The sequence below is a fragment of the Notolepis coatsorum genome, assembly GCF_963971535.1.
Source record: "Notolepis coatsorum genome assembly, chromosome: 1".
NCBI classification, from domain to species: Eukaryota; Metazoa; Chordata; class Actinopteri; order Aulopiformes; family Paralepididae; genus Notolepis; species Notolepis coatsorum.
Genome location: NC_140165.1, coordinates 284,760,623 through 284,780,389, shown reverse-complemented (window position 1 = coordinate 284,780,389; position 19,767 = coordinate 284,760,623). Strand labels below are relative to the sequence as shown.

Here is a 19,767-nt window from a genome sequence, read left to right as displayed (position 1 = left end):
GCACCTTTAGAAATATGACAATGGTATGACATTTTAATTAAAGGGATAGTTCAAATGGTTTGCTTGGACCTATTTTTTTCATTAAGGAAGCAAGTGTATTACTACTAGGATGGGCACAAGTATTGTTTTCCCAGATCGAGTACTTGCATGAATTACTCGAGTAGTGCTTGAGTAATTATTAAGGGAAAGAATCCTTTAGAACGCATCTTAAAGCGCATGGCAGCAGCAGTAACGGGATAAAACGACTGCCTTAAACAACAAGTCATTATAATAAACTCTCAATGTCAAGCTCACAATGTCATCGTATGACAGGCATGACATATCTAGCAGCTAACGCGGCACATTCATCTTGCCCCCCCCCCCCCCCCCCCCGGGAATACAATATAACAGTTTCATCACTATGGGCAATTTTTCAAAACTGTAACAAAAAGCGGGGGTTAGTATAATGTACTTATGTCTTCATATTTTATACAATGCAGGATGAGCGATTTAGTTATGTCTCCCACCTCTACCTGGGAACAACGTGAACACGGTCTGTTCTCCCTGTTCTGTTCTCCCTGATCTGTTCTCCCTGGTCTGTTCTGTTCTCCCTGGTCTGTTCTCCCTGGTCTGTTCTCCCTGTTCTGTTCTCCCTGTTCTGTTCTCCCAGATCTGTTCTCCCTGGTCTGTTCTGTTCTCCCTGATCTGTTCTCCCTGATCTGTTCTCCCTGGTCTGTTCTCCCTGATCTGTTCTCCCTGGTCTGTTCTCCCTGGTCTGTTCTGTTCTCCCTGATCTGTTCTCCCTGGTCTGTTCTGTTCTCCCTGATCTGTTATGTTCTCCCTGATCGGTTCTGTTCTCCCAGATCTGTTCTGTTCTCCCTGATCTGTTCTGTTCTCCCTGTTCTGTTCTCCCTGATCTGTTCTGTTCTCCCTGATCTGTTCTGTTCTCCCTGATCTGTTCTCCCTGGTCTGTTCTGTTCTCCCTGATCTGTTCTCCCTGGTCTGTTCTGTTCTCCCTGATCGGTTCTGTTCTCCCTGTTGTTCTCCCAGATCTGTTCTGTTCTCCCTGATCTGTTCTCCCTCTTCTGTTTTCACTGATCTGTTCTCCCTGGTCTGTTCTCCCTGGTCTGTTCTCTAGGGGTGGGAATCACCAGAGGCCTCACGATACGATACTATCACGATACTTGAGTCACGATACGATAGTATTGCGATACTAAATATATTGCGATATGCTGAATATTGCGATAGTAATATTGCGATATATTGCGATGTATTACCTTTTTTCAACTACAAAGTAAAGCTTTGTTAACATGTTTTATCTAATAAAATAAAGTTCAGTCTGTTCATCTCACTTCAATAATTTTTATTGCAGAACATGGTATTTTCTCAAGCAGACAGATGTAAACACTGTAATCTGTGTTGCATGTACCTGACAAACTGAACTGTTTGTGTTAGTCATATTCCAACTTAACTGAATGCACACAGTGTGTGTGGACTACTGTACTATTACAGGTATTGAAATGAACAATGCAACTTCCTTATACAAAAAAGAAAAACACACAAAATAATAAATAAATTATTAAATATCGATACTTGGCGTCCCTGTATCGATACAGTATCGCCACGCAAAGTATCGCGATACTACTACGTATCGATTTTTTCCCCCACCCCTACTGTTCTCCCTGGTCTGTTCACCCTGGTCTGTTCTCCCTGGTCTGTTCTCCCTGATCTGTTCTCCCTGGTGAAGGTTTTCCTCAGTTTCGGGTCGGTCACAATGGTCTGGTAGTCTGCCAATGTGTACTGACTATTTCCATTTCATATTGATTGAACTGAAAATAAGTTGACGTTGACTGACTGAAAAATCCTACAGCTAAGAAAAGTACAGTTTGTATGGAATAAGAAAGCAAGCATTTATGAAAAAATACTTCCTAAGGCTAAAATGAATTCCACTTGTACAATACTGTCCAGCAAGTAGCCAGTGACAGCGCAATACTGTCCAGAGAGTAGCCTGTAACAGTACAATACTGTCCAGAGTGAAACTCGTAACAGTACAATACTGTCCAGAGAGTAGCCCGCGACAGTACGATACTGTCCAGAGAGTAGCCAGTGACAGCATAATACTGTCCAGAGTCAAACTCGTAACAGTACAATACTGTCCAGAGAGTAGCCCGCGACAGTACGATACTGTCCAGAGAGTAGCCAGTGACAGCATAATACTGTCCAGAGAATAGCCATTAGCCAGTAGGGGTGGGACGATACATCGATCCAGATCGATATATCGATCTATTGTCAATGATCCAATAGGATCGATGCAACGTAAAAAGATCGGTTCATATTGTGATACTCTTATTTTGAAAATCCCGGAGCATATCTGCCCAGCAACAACATCTAACATGCTTTGCATCCTCGACATTCCTTTATGCCCACGTCACGTTAAATACCGAAATTAACGTTGCGTAAGCTAACTAAGCTAACCCTGATCAGAACCATAGAGAGAACAGCAGACGTCCAGTGGGGACTGGGGAATGTGTGTGTGTGTGCGTGTGCGTGTGCGTGTGTGTGTGCGCGTTTGGAAAGACCAGATGAAGTCAGGAGTCTATTATATTTATAGTACATTTACTGAGGATGGACAGATAATGTCCATCCTCAGTAAATAAAAAATACAATACATAAATGTATTCATGATCGTCATGCAACATAAAACAATTGTAGGAACGGTTTGGGAGAGGAAGGGATTTTAGGTTGCCTGTTGTGAGTTCCAAAATTTTTTACTTAAAGCTCAATATATCAAAACGTGGCACTTCAGTGAACAGGAGGTCTAATTGTATTAGAAACAATAGATTGTTTTTCATTTAAATGTCTGGAAGAGCTCAAAAATAAAAATGTCAAATGATATTTCCGTTGCCTTTTTTGAGTTGATCTAAATGTTACTGATTGTGTTAAATGGGCATATAATATCGTCTCATATCGATCGCAGGCACCTGAATTGAATCGTATCGTGGCAGACTTTGTGATATCGGCAAATATCATATCGTTGTCCAAAGAATCGATATCGTATCGTATCGTGATGAAACTGGTGATTCCCACCCCTACTACACCGGTTCCTGACAGGGAGCGAGCGAGCGAACTAGAGACGAAATCGCGCGCGACACTGTCCTGATATGAGGCGGCGCGTGTCCGAGTGTGTCTGTGTGTGTGTGTGTTACCTGGAAGCACACGTGGGGGGGGGCCTGCGATTCTTGACCAATAAAAAGTGTTTAGGGGTGGGACTCGGCCGCGTAATCGCTCAACTAGAGACACAGCGAGCGAATATCTGAGGGGTGGACGACATCGCTGCTCAGTTCGCTGTCGCTCGCGGCAGGTCAGGATAGTCTGATTGAAACGAATACATTTTAATCATTTTCGCAATCACGCTCGCTCGCGTCGTTCCCTGTCAGGAAGGGGTGCTAGCCAGTAACTGCTTTCACATAGACCCACAACACATTCATTCATCAGTCACTCACATAGAGTTAGGTGCATTGCCCCTAGTGGCGGCTTAAATGCATTGCACTTTGCGTAGTACAAGTTCAACGCTTAGCATCTACGACACACTTTGTCCTTCCACCCATCCATCCATTTATATTCTGTATACTCCTCCCCCTCTCCCTTTGTCTTTATTCTGTCCATCCATCTATCTATCCAATTTTTTCTCTCTCCATCCGCCAATCATTCAATCCATCTTAATTATGTCCATCCACCCATCCGTCTCCGTTTCTCCATCCCTCCCGTCTACCTCTCCGACTTCCTCTCCATCTATTCACCCATGCATATGCATCTCTTCCTCTCTACCTCTCCATCATCTATCCATCCACACACTTCTCCATCCATCCATCCACCCATCTAATCCATCCGCCCCACCCTCTCGTATCTCTGCCATTATCTCCAGTTTGAATCTTCTAGTTGTAGGTTTTTCTGCTCTCTCGTCCAGTGCCCCTCCCTCCCTCCCTCCCTCCCTTCCTCCCTCCCTCCCTCCCTTCCTCCCTCCCTCCCTCCCTCCCTCTCCATCTCCGCTTGCCTCCATGTCCATTCTCTCTCTCTCTGTGTTATAATTAAGAGTCTCGTCACGTCCTCTTTCAGGTCCAGTGGTTTTAATACTTATCATCATGGGCCTATTAAGTATTGTTCGCTCCTCCATCCAAAAGAACTGAGCACACTATTATTTCACATGGAGCCCGAGAGGCGGGGACAGACACACACGCTCACGCACACACATGTACATATAGATTCACATGCACAGACACACACACACACACAGAAAGGCACGTACACCCACTAAACAAAGGTTCTGCAGAGAAGTTAACATCACCCCTGAAATTAGGAAATGCCAATGACTTTGTTTATGTGTGTGTGTGTGTGTGTGTGTGTGTGTGTGTGTGTGTGTGTGTGTGTGTGTGTGTGTGTGTGTGTGTGTGTGTGTGTGTGTGTCTGTGCGTCTATGTATTACGAGCCGGGCGCTGCAGTTAAAACTTTATGAGCCACTGCTTTAATCAGGGCCTTTGACATGTTCATAATACAGACTAAGGCTCGATGGTTGCATATACAAGTGACACACTAATTTTAAAATAAATGCGCGTGTGTGTGTGTGTGTGTATCGCACAACGGGAACGAAATTAGCATTTCGTTGTGAACTGCGTGAAAGCGAGCACTCGGAACATGACTTACTTAAGCGTTTTTTATTTAACAAGAGGAATAGCAACTTAGCGGCTTCATCACTGTAGCGTGGGAGCGGGAGGCGACAGAGTCGCCATCAATGTAGCGCTCTCTACACCAGACATGTCAGGTTGTGACACTCTTGGTCTAGAGGGAACTGATTGTAGGCGTTAGCCAGGGCCATGGAGGAAAACATGTTTAATATTGAACTTTAGTGTCTCCCCCTCTCTCTTAGCTAGGTGTGTGTGTGTGTGTGTGTGTGTGTGTGTGTGTGTGTGTGTGTGTGTGTGTGTGTGTGTGTGTGTGTGTGTGTGTGTGTGTGTGTGTGTGTGTGTGTGTGTGTGTGTGTGTCTCATTTTGACAACCTAGGATGGCTTAGAGCACCTAAGGGAGGCCGCAATTCGAAACTGACCCCGGTAGTAAAAAAAAAAGTTCTTGTTGAAAATATTTTTAGCCAAGTTTGAAACTTGGAGACCCTTTATCTCCCACGCACAGAGTGATGTGGCCCTTAGCTACAGCTACGGCCTGAGCTGGGGCAGTGGGGTGTCTGTATTCATTGTCACGCACATAATACGTGACAATGAATGATGGTGTGGGTTAGACTTAGGCTCCGCTTATTAATTTTTCTAATGTGCAGCAGGTGTGAAAAAAAATCTCAACAAGCTTGACATTTCCAAAACTGACTTTCAAAAGATAAAGGCGTCATAAACTAAATGACAGCAAATTAAGGATGGTGTGTGTGTGCGTGTGTGTGTCTGTGTGTGTGTGTGTGTGTGTGTGTGTGTGTGTGTGTGTGTGTGTGTGTGTGTGTGTGTGCATGGAGAGGGCTTGTTTGTATGAACAACTGCATGCTTCAGTGGGAATAGGCATCAGCGCTAGGTTGAGAGTTTTTGGCATGGCGCTCGTGCGTGCATTTCTGTAGGTGTATGGATTATCTTGTGTGTATTTTGTGCATGCGTGTGTGTCTGTATTTGTGTGTGCACATTTGCGCCTGTGTGCACTAGTGTGTGTGTATGTATGTGTGTCTGTCTGTTCATACTGAATGTGTGTGTGTGTGCATGTGAGTGAAAGAGAGAGAAAGAGAATGTGTGTTTATGCACATGTGTGTGTGTATGTGTGCACATGCACGTGTGTCTTTGTGCATGTGCGTGTGGTCCTGATAGTAATTATTGATCAGATCATACGGCTGAAATGAGCCTGTTCATCCAAATAAAGACCTGAACAAAAGACAGAGAAGCGAGAGACAGATTAGAAAAGAGAGCTTCTGGACAAAGCCTTAGAAGAGACCCTGGAGAGATTGTTGTTCAGAGTGAGTCTCTCTCTCTCACTCTCTCACTCTCTCTCTCTCTCTCTCTCACTCTCGCTCTCTCTCGTACCTCCCAGCCCTCCTCCATTCTTCCCCTCGTTTGTTTACCACGTTATCCAGCCCCTCATTTGTGTATTCATATTAATCTCTTAATCCATCATTTGCCGTGTTTGCGCTTCTGATAATTCACCATCGCTTTGGGAGGAACATTATGGATTAATTATCAAAATATTTCAAGATGGGTATATACGTGTGTGTGTGTGTGTGTGTGTGTGTGTGTGTGTGTGTGTGTGTGTGTGTGCATGTATACAGGTGTGTGTGTGTGTGTGTGTGTGTGTGTGTGTGTGTGTGTGTGTGTGTGTGTGTGTGTCGACGACCAGTTGAACTTCTCTGCTCACATCGCAGCGACAACCAGAACCTGCAGATTCCTCCTGAGCAACGTCAGAAGGATACGTCCCTTCCTGACAAAAGAAGCCACCCAACTCCTCGTCCAATCAACCGCCTGATCTCAAACCTACCCAAGTCGGCCCCTGTCACTAGGGATGGGAATTGATAGGATTTTATCGATACGATTCCATTATCGATTCTGCTTATCGATTCGATATCGATTCCCTTATCGATACCTGATCAATTTATAATTTAAATAAATAAATTGGAAATGCAACAGAACTACATTTAGTCATTTAGCTGACGCTTTCATCCAAAGCGACTTACAAGTTCTGTACGACAAGCCATCAGGAAGGGCACAACTCTATCAGCTGAGCAACAATGTTCATCAAAGTGTTGAGTGCTACAGTGTAGGTTAGTTTATTAGGACAAGTGCATGACAGTACGGTTAGTTAGGGTTAGATATATTTTTTTTTATTCAGATAATGGTTGAAGAAGTGCGTCTTTAGTCGACGGCGAAAGATTGGACGTGATTCGGCTGTCCTAACTGGGGTGGGTAGTTCATTCCACCATTGTGGGGCAAGGACTGAGAATAGGCGACTTCTCTTTGATGACCCACCCGGAGCTCGGATAGGAGTAGGTCTGAGGCGGCCAGAAGATGCAGAGTGTAGGGGTCTAAGCTGGTTAGAATAACAACATGCAACTTGACATTTCTGATTGTCATTTATTGTTGAGCCCCCATGTCAGAAAAATACAAAAACTGTAAAAAATAAAACATTAACTATAGCCTACACTTAAATAAAATAATGTATTTGAGATTCTCTTAAAATGTATTTATTTTTTTATTCTTTTTAATTTAATCTATTGAATAACAGGTCGTTATTCCTCTGACTTCTGTCACACACACACACACACACACACACACACACACACACACACACACACACGCACACACACACACACACACGCACACACACACGCACACACACAGACAGACAGAGACAGAGAGAGAGAGAGCTCCCTCCCCGGGCCCCTGTCCTATAAGGTATTGGCTTGTGTTGCTACACGGACACATTTGTATGTTGCACCACTGTACTTCCTGGCTTACATTACAGACTTGTAAACAAACACTCCCGTCTCTCATTATATGTGAACTAAAGAGTACAAGGTTTACACAACAGCCCCCACCTGCTGTTTTATTGTATTTGTACCTGTACTATCCGCTGTCAGCTGTTTATCTCTCTTTGTGAGCTTGATTAAATATTGTTAGCTCACGTTAGCTAGCGTTAGCTCCGCGGCTAATTTTAGCTCACCCCGATCTAAATCAATGACTAGGTTCTAAAGCATTCAAGTAGTTTTCACTGCACATAGAAGTAGCCAAACAGCGGGAGCATTTCGGGAGCATGTTACCAAAACCCAGGCAATTTCGAGCCCTTAAGGAATCAAATAGAGTCTGCCATGGCTACATGCTAACGCTAACATTATTGCGCAACTAGGAAAAACCTGGCAGCGATAAGGGAATCGAAAGTCACGGGAGCCACACGGTTCCAGGCATCGGCCAATTAGGAACCGGTTTTCGATTCCCATCCCTACATGTCACCCCACTTCTTAGGGACCTGCACTGGCTCCCCATTGCTGCACGTATCCGCTTCAAGGCCCTCAACCTAGCATACCGTGCGGCAAAGGGAACCGCTCCCGCCTACCTCCGGTCAATGGTCTCTAACTACACACCCTCAAGACCCCTACGCTCTGCATCTTCTGGCCGCCTCAGATCCTATCCAGTGGTGCAGTCGTAATATGGGAACTGGTAACACGCCACGTGCGCGCGCGCGCGGGTACGTGCATGCGCACAGAACTGATTTATACACACACACGCACGCACGCACACACACGCACACACACTACACACACAAGCGCAAGTGCAATCTTTCTATCATACAAGCTCTTCTTGCTCTCTATTTGTGTGAATGTGCGCGTGGAAAGCTGGCGCGCAGCACAGACGCTTGATTCAATATCATAAGCAGGTAGACCCCATCACGAATTCCGAGCCACATTAGTATTCACCTCCACTGCCTGTGTCACACAGAATGAAGGGGGAGATGCATTCAGATAGCCAACACCCAGACACTTAGTCTACCTGCGCTTTTTGTTATGTAAAACGGTGGCCGGGTACTTAGTCACAACGAATGGATACAGCGCATTTTTGTGTGCGCGTACACGCGAGTACACATCCGTGCGCGATCGCGCGTACTTCTGCCTCAGTGATCTGGTAACACGGCGTGTAACCGCGTGTGACCACGACTGCACCACTGATCCTATCCAAGCTCCCGGAGGGTCATCAAAGAGAAGCCGCCTATTCTCAGTCCTTGCCCCACAATGGTGGAATGAACTACCCATCCCAGTTAGGACAGCCGAATCCCGTCCAATCTTTCGCCGTCGACTAAAGACTCACTTCTTCAACCATTATCTGAAATGATTAAAAAAAAAACTAACCCTGACTAACCTTACTGTCATGCAGTTGTCCTAATAAACTAACCTACACTGTAACACGCAACACTTGATGAACATTGTTACTCAGCTGATAGAGTTGTACCCTTCTTGCTGTCTTGTCGTACAGAACTTGTAAGTCGCTTTGGATAAAAGCGTCAGCTAAATGACTAAATGTAAATGTAAATGTAAATACAGGTGCAAGGCAGCATGGTGGTGTAGTGGTTAACACTGTCGCCTCCCATCCGGGTGCCAGGTACCCAGGTGGGGTATCTCCCAGGCCTTTCGGTGTGGAGTTTGCATATTCTCCCTGTGCTCGTAAGGGTTTCCCCTCCAGAAAAAGAGATAAACCCAATGGAAAAACATGCCGAACAGATTGCTTTGTCCCTGACGAAGATGTACAGGAGCACTTGGATTGGTCCCCGGGTGAGGCCCCATGCCCGCAACCCATGCCTGCTCCCGGCTGCCCTTGGGGGGGGGGAAGGACGACGGGATGGGTCAAGCGCAGAGGACATTTCACCGGCGACCCCCCCCAAAAAAATGCATGTGTGTGTTTCCTATGTTTGTCGCCCATCGCAAGTTTAATCTTTAATCTTTTTTTTTTATCCACTTTTTCTATATTTTCTCCCATCCCAATTTCGTAACATCCAATTCAACCCTCCCCTGTCACGAACGCTGTTTCTTGCCTCCCACAAGCCGGCTGCAATGTGGACTAAGTCATACATAGCACAAGTCCCCTCCGGTACTTGAGGTAACAGCAGTCGCATCTTTTCACCTGCGCAGCTCGATCTCTCAGTGGCGAGGAGTAACGCGTGGGAGGCTCACGCTGCCCCCGACACTTCCTGATTCTACTGCGCAGGCGCACCAACCGACCTGTAGGAGTCGCTGTCCACAACGCCCGATCCCCACCCATCAGTTTCCCACCCCCTAATACGGCCAATGTGTATTAGTACGGACGACCAGCTAAACTGAAAGCAAATGTGGAGCGCTGGGCTCGAACAGGCAAGCCCAGCGTCTCCAGATTTTGTGGCGAGCGCCTTGCCCACTACACCACATAGCCGCCCAGTTTAATCTTTAATCTTTAACACATTCGGGGCCAACCACGGACATGTCCGTGTTTCGGATCCTACGGTTGATGGCCAACCACGGATATGTCCGTGGCAAGGTTGTTTTGGCTTTTATTCCATTTTAATATCCTACTCAATGTCACCGAGCGGCACTGCAGATTTACCCTACTCTTGGAATTCGAAAAAGTGCATTACCAGCCAGATCCTCATAGGGGCGCTGTCTCGATAATGCAGTGTTCCCTGTTAGAGACCGGTGTTTTTTTTTGTTTTTTTTATGAGTGGATTTTTCTGTTAGCCTATAGCTATGCGTGTAGCCGATCGCCTGAAATAGTTTTTGGGACGCTGAATTCAGTATGCAGTAAAGGATTATAGCATCAGCCAATGGACATATGGATCTACCAGATGGCGATCGATAACTGGGAAATCCTTTTTGCAGTCCAACCGGCCACAGGTAAGAGCTATTTGATGTCAATTACAGCCCAATCGGGCCTTGTTTTGATAGCCATCCACCCGGTCAGCGAATTAGGCTACTGAGGCTAATGCCGTTATTGGTAATCAATAATCAGAAACGACGTCCCCCGCCCCCCCCCCCCATTTCATGCATTCATGGTGGACCATGATACAGATCAAATGCATTTTGATTTTTATCTCTAGCTGGTCTATGGCCGAAACGCCATTCGATTTAATGTTATTAGCTTAGCGCCCTGTATCTCGCGTTCCAAGAAATATCCCAGAACATTCTGCTATAACGTTCATATTCAAGACGCTATAAAATGGGAACGTATTGATGAAAAAAAATTGTTTAAGGCATATTGAAGGGACAGTTTATAGTGTCAATTGACAATGAGAATGGACAGATAGCAATAATCTAAAGTATAGATTTAGCTCTACAAACAGCCTCACGCACAATGAAACCTTATTATGATATGCTGGCCGTATAGAGTGGGGCCCGTCTAATCCCTGTGGCCGTCAATGTGTTAATAAGGTATGTGTGTGTTTGTGTGTGTGCATGTGACAATAACAACAAGGAAACACCAGAGGCATATTTTCAAAAAGCAGATTCAATTCAACAAGCAAATTAACCACTTGCAGTTCAAATTAGATAAATACACGTACAAAAAAGACAGATTCTGTGTAATTCTTGGATCATTTGGATCACTTCTCGAAACTAAACATGGATATGATTTCTCGTGGACGTCTCGTAGCCGCACCAACAGAACGGTCTCTCGTTATCGACAGCACTTGATAAGTGATTTCATGGTGAGTGGGAGCGGTTTAAATCCCACCTCTTAAAACACCTGCCTTGTTAAAAACCTGTCATTCCGCTGCTGCTCTTCTATCATGGACAAGGTCACAGTGAATCACCAGCAGTAGGATTTAGAGTGATCCACAGCCTTCCACCTTTTAACGACGGCCGTGAAACACCTGTAAGGGTATCTTCCCGAAGCGCTCTGGATAGGGAGGTCAAACGTTCTGGAGTAAGGCAAGGCCTAAAAAGAATAATGGTTTGTTTCCGGTTGCCGACCGACCCTGCCGATTTAGGTGCAACCCAATATATTTTATGAGAAAAAAAAGTATCCAGTATTATGGATATTAAACATGCTGGCAGAGTACATGCATCCATGTTGTTGTGAACATTTTAATTAAATAAAGAAATTCCCTATCCATAGTCGCCGTGGGAAAGAATAAAATAAAAAACTGACAACCAACAGGAAACAAACAATATTTTTTGTTATGCCCAATATAACAAAGCAGGATAGCCGGACCAGCACTCACAGGTTCAATGTTTTTTTAATTGGCAGCCTGAATCAAAGCAGACATGTTTCGGACTAATGTCCTTCTTCAGTGGTATGGCTAGCACTGGAAATGAATTCAAGGTGATGATTAAATACACCTGGCAGGTAAATGACACGGCAGGAAATGACATCACAACGCAGGTGTGCCTATGCAATATGACTAAATGAATGACCTATCAAAATAGAGTACAATCATAATTTATACATATGTATAGATATATCTATATCTATCATCAATAAATATTTATAAACAATACAATACAAAACGAAACAAAATTACCAGAAACTTGATAACATATAACATGCCCTTTCATTTATAGGGCTAATTGAGCCACTTTACTTGAATTGAATTAATTAATTTCAAATTATCCATAGGGCATCTAGTTTGGCAACAAACAACATCTTAAATCAGACCAGTCCTTGTAATTTTTCCTATGTGGGCAAAACAACGAGAGCCTTTAAATCAAGAATAAGTGAACACAAATGTGCTGTGAGGAATTTAGATGTCAAGTCATCGGTAGCTCGGCATTTCTCTAAGTGTAAGCATACCGTCAACGACCTCAAATATATGGGACTAGAGCTAGTACTCAGGCCAGCGCGAGGTGGAGACAGACACAAGCTGCTGCTGCAACGTGAATGTTATTATATCCACCTGTTTAATTGTATCGAACCTAAAGGTATGAATGAAGAGAACGTCTTAACCTGTTTCCTTTAACCTCCTTACTCCCATATTGTTATTTCTGGTCTGATTTAAGATGTTGTTTGTTGCCAAACTAGATGCCCTATGGATAATTTGAAATTAATTAATTCAATTCAAGTAAAGTGGCTCAATTAGCCCTATAAATGAAAGGGCATGTTATATGTTATCAAGTTTCTGGTAATTTTGTTTCGTTTTGTATTGTATTGTTTATAAATATTTATTGATGATAGATATAGATATATCTATACATATGTATAAATTATGATTGTACTCTATTTTGATAGGTCATTCATTTAGTCATATTGCATAGGCACACCTGCGTTGTGATGTCATTTCCTGCCGTGTCATTTACCTGCCAGGTGTATTTAATCATCACCTTGAATTCATTTCCAGTGCTAGCCATACCACTGAAGAAGGACATTAGTCCGAAACATGTCTGCTTTGATTCAGGCTGCCAATTAAAAAAACATTGAACCTGTGAGTGCTGGTCCGGCTATCCTGCTTTGTTATACTGAACTTTATGGGATTACAGCACCCAGTGTGAGTACTTGTGAGCGCGGTCTAACTTGACTATATTGTTATGCCCAATGGAATGGGAGCGCTCAGCCCCCACAATGCTATACCACTCCCCTCACAAAAAGCCAATTCAATGCGGCCATATCAACAGCAACCGTTGTTTTGCACATAGCAACCATCGTCGCCCTCAACGTGGAAAAAAGGGCATTATAACATTCAGTGCAAAGCCTCTATATCAGGGGTGGGCAATTATTTTTCCCAGGGGGCCGAATGAGCAACTGAAAATATGTTGGGGGGCCGGGCCAAAATTCCAAACTCAATTATGCATAATATACATTTTATTTCTATATAAAAAGCAGTAAATGGCATTGTTTTGACCCCTGGTAAGAGTGTATGTTATTATTTGGCAATTAAAAGGTGAGGTTAGCTTTCAAAAATATCATTTATTCAAATAGAATTTATTTCCAAAATGATAAACAAAATGTGAAAACATTAATAACAAAGGGCATTTTGAGTTTCATATACTATTGAAACAAGGATTTTCTTAGCTTTCTAAAGACATCACACCATCTTATAGCAAAAATAAACAAGACATGTCACTGAACTGTGTAAAGAAAAGTGTCCCAGTTTTGTACCCTTTTTTACTTTACATGCCTATATTAAACATTTAATGTTTTCAGAACTGTGCAAAAAAAGAAAAAAAATATCAAGTGTCCCATTTCACTTGTTATATTTTCACATTTTAGTGTTCTTCAGTTCTTTTTTTTTCATTCAGTGTGATAAATCCAGTCTCTGTTGAGCTTTAACAAGTCCATCAAAGTCAGGTTGCATGTCTGAGGTGGAGATGCGAAGCACAGCTGCCAGATGTTCATCAGTGAGAGAGGATCTGTACCTGGACTTGGTAAACGTCATGACTGAGAATCTTCTGAGCATGTCTCTTAAGCGTATATTGTGCGTGTGAACGTTGACATGAAAAGAAAAAAGTAAAAAAAAAAAAAATATATATATATTTTTTTATTTTTTTTATTATCATGTAATCTTTCGCGGGCCGGTCAGAATCATCCCGCGGGCCGTATCCGGCCCGCGGGCCATACAATGCTCAGGTCTGCTCTATATAGTAGGGGTGTAACGGTACACAGAAGCCACGGTTTGGTACGTACCTCGGTATTGGGGTCACGGTTCGGTACGAGTTCGGTACAACAGAAAAAAAATATTTATAATAATTATTATTAATATAATCTTTTATTTTTTAATTAAAAAAAAAAAATGTAAATCTATATATTATATTTATGATAATTATTATAATTATATTATTAAATAGAATAATTTTCTATAGGCTTGCCGTGGTAATTAGTGATACTGGTGTCATTCTGTGTTCAGGCATCCACTTGCCTACTGCCCCTTTAAACTTATCCTTGCTAAGTTTCAGTTTCACTTCCAGAGAGAATTTTACTTCACGACCAGACTGAATACTAGAGAACAGATGACATATTACAACAATGGCAGAGGATTATTTGGATTTAAACACAGTGGAGCTCAGATGATCTGTCCGGAAAAGTATGTTTCTTCTTTTTATTTGATTGTGCCTGTGAGTCCGGCGGGGGAGAATGTTGATGTGTTTGTTGGCGCGTGTGTGTGTCGGCGACGCGTGTGTGTTTCTTTCCATTGGTTTCATTTGGTTAACGTTATTGGGCGCACAAGAAAACGAAAGAAAACTGTAATGACCCTGCAGTTGTTCCAATGTAAATGTGCCTTTCTCCTCCATGAACTTTCGCCGCTCTGAAGTCTGACTCGGTGTGCCCGGCCACGCTCGCTGTTCTTGCACGGACCTCGCAAGTGCCTGCATGTGGGTGTGTTTGCGCTGTGGGGCATATTCGTTGCATGGGTGCGCGTACCGCATCGTGACGGCCGTACCGTAAATTCGCGGGACGAATACACATACCGGTACACCCCTACTATATAGAATTGTCTTTTTTATTTATCTCAATAGGTGCTAAGTGTATCCTCTTCTAACTCCACTACCCCCTACTTTCCTCTGTGGAAATCCATTTTAGACTCTTCATTATGGCAACTGACCCAATGAGGCAGGAGACAAACCGGGCAGCAGGAAATTGCGTGATGATGGCCCAAGAAAATATGGTACGTATTGGAGATTCCTTTATATGGACTTACATACAGCAGCCCACAGCCAGAAGGTATGCAACAACAGAGATTGTACGGAATGAGAGGACATTTTCCAAATGTTTCCTTCTCTGGTCTGGTTTTTCATTGGGGGAAATAATTGGGTTGATTGGTAAATGTGTGGGAATGAGCCGGAACTAATTGCCAATAAAGTTCAGCTGGTGTTCCCGGATGGAGATTGAAGCTTGTAATACAGAGACGGAGCTCAAAGTGTGGGACGAGGAAGTGGAACGCCATTTTGCCACGAGATAAGAATCTAAGAATCTACTCACCCATGAACTGTGTTTGTTTAGAACACCAGTATTTGTTTTGGCACCAGACCAACCAACTATAAAGTATTATTAATTATTGTAATTATTATAAATATTATTATATTACTATCTATCGGATCAACCGGGCAGAGAGCTCAGAGTGATAGTTAACCCTGCTCAGTGGCAGCTGGTCCATAGAGGGCGCTCGGGTGCTGCCCCCCCCCCCCCCCCCCCTGGTGGAGAGAGAAGGAGAAGAAGAAAGTGTTTTTTGGATTTTAGATTTTGGACTCTAAAAATACAATAAACATGTTTAAAATAAATAATAATTACTCATTTTAATTATGTTTGTGTTTAAAATGCACAATAACGTTAATATATCAAATATAAATCATTGTTTTGTGTGTGCTATTCTCCCCCTCTGTTTGTGCTTCACGTCACTCTCTCCTGATAGAAATCTACCTCCATACCTGAGCGCTAGACTTAACGCTCACTGAGTGGGCATCACTGCGCAACGCAGCCTATATAAATGGATCAAGCAACTAAATTGAGCCTATCTGCGTCTTCAAATATGATGTCTGTGGGCACGGTTTTCTAGCGCTCAAAGCAAGCAGTCACACAGCACTCAGTGCGCCACTGTCACTCGTCAGACAGAAAAGACTTGCCGCTTGGAGGAGGAGCCGAGGTCGAGGAGTACTTTCATTTCAGATTCAGACCGTGAGTTAGCTTAGCTAGGCTATACTCGGCCGTTTAGCTGGTTCGGTAATAAGAAGTGTATTCTCAGGAGTCTGAGAGATAATCACGAGATACTGTACTGTACATTCAGACAGTGTTGGATCTAACTAAATGGATTTATATGGACACTTGTTATCATGGAAAGTTCAAGCCCGGACCAAAAAAGCTTCTCGAAGGGTTAACACGACGGCTCGAGGCTCGTTCCAACCTGATGCAACAAAACAACAAGTGAGTCTAACTATATGTACTGTTCTGTAGTTACTGAAACTGATTGAATATGGCAAGATTCAAGAGGTTTATTTGTCACATACATACACAAGGCATAAAGTGAAATGAGGGTGGGCTGGCCATGCCTGCTTTGTAGATAATAAATAGCCGTGATATCTCTCTCTCTCTCTCTCTCTCTCTCTCTCACACACACAACGCAGTACGCACGCTCCGAGACTCACGCAGCGTTATGACTTATGTCATAAGTGAATTGTATATAAACAACTCACCAAAATGTACTATTGCATAACTTATTAAAAAAAAATCAATCAAATATTTTTTTATATATATATATATATTTTTTATGTGTCTATTCATTCTGTTGAAATCAATGGGGTTTTTCTTCACAGTTGCAGATAAAAGATTAGGCTACACTAATATTATAGTATTATACTATTATTATATTGTATATGACTCATCATAAAAATCATGATAAAATTAAACATTTATCATAAATTATGTAGCCTATCTGCATCCGCTTGGCACTCAGCGCTCAATCAAGACGTCACCATCACTTTCGTACCAACCATGCCCTTATTGGATTATTTATGTTGATTATGTTATATTCATTAAACAAAGTTGATTTAATAAAAAAAATACTAATTTAATCAAATTAATCACTTTATTCAAATTGAGGATTTAGTTTGAGGATAAAAAATATATATATATATTTAAATAAAATATATATATTGGATTTCATCATAAAATATGACGACAGACATTCGAAGCTTCATTCGAATACTTCCTATTGAAGTATTCGAATGAAGCTTCGAATGTCTGTCGTCATATTTTATGATGAAATCCAATATATATATTTTTTTATTTAAATATATATATATATTTTTTAACATTCAAAGCTTCTATTAAGCTTTGAATGTTCAAAAATGACATTCGGTACAGCCGTATTAATCTGTTTTAATTATTATCTCAACACAATTGCAAATAAGGGCAACCCCAATTGTCCTCGAGTTGAAATAAAGGTCAGCAGTTAAGTATGCAGAGACATATTACGTTCGTCATCATTATTTGCCCGTTCACAGAGACATCTCTACATCTTTTCTTTTTATCCACTTTTTTCTCCTTATTTTGTATTTTTCTCCCATCCCAATTTCGCCTCGCCAATACTCCCTTCAATTCTCCCCTCCCCTGTCTCGAACGTTGCTAGACTATGCCTCCCACTGGTCGGCTGCAGTGAGGACCAAGCCTTGCATCACGTGTCCCCTCCAGTACACGAGGAGGCAGCTGTCGCATCTTTTCACCTGAACAGCGCGATCTCTCAGTGGCGAGGAGTAACGCGTGGGAGGCTCACGCTGCCCCCGATACTTCCTGATTCTGCTGTACAGGCGCACCAACCGACCTGTAGGAGTCGCTGTCCACAACGTCCAATCCCCACCCACCGGCTTTCCCACCCCTAACACTGCCAATTGTGTTAGTATGACGACCGGCCAAGCCGGTAGCAACGCCGAGAGCTGGGCTCGATACCAGCATCTCCTGCGTTAGTGGCGAGCACCTTGCCCACTGCGCCACTCAGCCGCCCATCTCTACATCTTTTCTAAATAGAACCACGACACCAAAAACCAGAACGGTCACGTGACTGCAGCGTCACAATACGTCCACGATCCCAATTGGACTGAAGGGAGTGCTATGATTGGCCTAATAAGAAATACCTCCCCCCAAGCTGTAGGGTGTAGGTAGAAGTCTGTGTGAGGGCGTAGCCATGAAGATGTATGGAGTGCAACGCTTCTGAAAAATCCTGTTTGTGACGCCATTTGAGTCAGATGATCTTCTTCTACAACGACGTGTGTAGGGGAAATTTACTATTCTCATGCGTACATCGCCACTTAGGCCCCATTTACACCTGGTATTAACATGTGATCTGTATCAGGATATCTAATCGGGATAGTGAAAAACACATGTTAATGCAAGGTGTAAATGCACACAATACGCATTGCGGTCAGAACGTGATTAGATCAGATCTCGGGCAGAGTCAGCCAGGTCTAAATGCAATCCGTACTGTGTGTTCACATTAGGGAAAGTTTATTGCATGTAAGAAAAGTGATTTGATCACAATGTGGACACAATGCAGGTAACGAGAACACATAAATAACAGGTGAAAACACAAAGGTGAGATCTGATCGTTTCATTATCCAGATAAGATACAGATTGCATGTTATACCAGGTGTAGATGGGGTCTTAGAGACTTTGATTTATTCTGTAAAGTGGTTACATAAGTGGCAGTGATGCAGAAAAGGCAGTGTTCCGACTAGGGCTGACCTTCGAATTTTTTTTTGGCAATCGAAGCTTCGGGGCCGAGCTTCGATTTTAATTCGAAGCTTCGAATAAAAAATAAAAATTAATTAATTATTATAATTTTTTTTTATTATTTTTATTTTTTTTATCTTATGTTGTGGGACTTGTACAGCACTTTGGTAAACTTTGTTGTTTTTAAATGTGCTCTATAAATAAAGTGGATTGGATTAATGAATTAAGTAGCCCCTTTCGTGACTGTGCCAACACGGCTGTGTGATTTAATTCAAGGTGGATCGCTGTTGTCGTCCCCCAAATCAAGAATGTTTAAGATGAATGAAGTAAGATTTTGATTATTTGAAATATGGCCTGTGTAGACTAAACTATGCACAGAATTATGTCAGTCTACAAGGTCCGGCAATGTAGACCTTGTAGACTCCACTACAGACCAATTATCAGTGAATGTTCATGCATTTTTAAGAAGGGCTACTTCCACAAAAAAACAAAGAACTCACCAAAACATCTCAGTAGCACCTTATCTAAATGTTCTATTTCATATATGGAGATTCATATTTATTTATGTATTGCATGCATTTCTACATTTTATTTCCTATTTTGTTTATTCATCCCAGTATCTTTCTTTCTTATGTGTGGAATTCTACAAGGCATTTACATTCACATTTACATTTAGTCATTTAGCTGACGCTTTTATCCAAAGCGACTTACAAGTTCTGTATGACAGGTCATCAGGAAGGATACAACTCTATCAGCTGAGTAACAATATTCATCAAAGTGTTGCGTGTTACAGTGTAGGTTAGTTTATTAGGACAACTGCATGACAAGGTTAGTTAGGGTTAGATTTTTTTTATTTTACTTTTTTTATTTTATTTCAGATAATGGTTGAAGAAGTGCGTCTTTAGTCGACGGCGAAAGATTGGACGGGATTCGGCTGTCCTAACTGGGGTGGGTAGTTCATTCCACCATTGTGGGGCAAGGACTGAGAATAGGCGTGTAGGTGGTGTATATGTGTTTGAGGATGATATCCTTCAAACAGGCAATAGTGATGATATAATTTGGGCAGTGCTGAGCTGGGTTACTTTCCTCCAGTGTATTTGTCCCCCGGCCCTACCCAATGGCCCCATGCACACACACACACACACCA

The 19,767-nt window shown here is 42.6% G+C and overlaps 1 protein-coding gene across 1 annotated transcript in view; it reads right to left on the bottom strand.

The window, feature by feature from the left end:
• Nucleotides 1-19,767, bottom strand: part of LOC311225066 (solute carrier family 12 member 9) — a 179,191-nt gene that overhangs the window by 90,194 nt on the left and 69,230 nt on the right. The gene's annotated exons all lie outside the window — the stretch shown is intronic.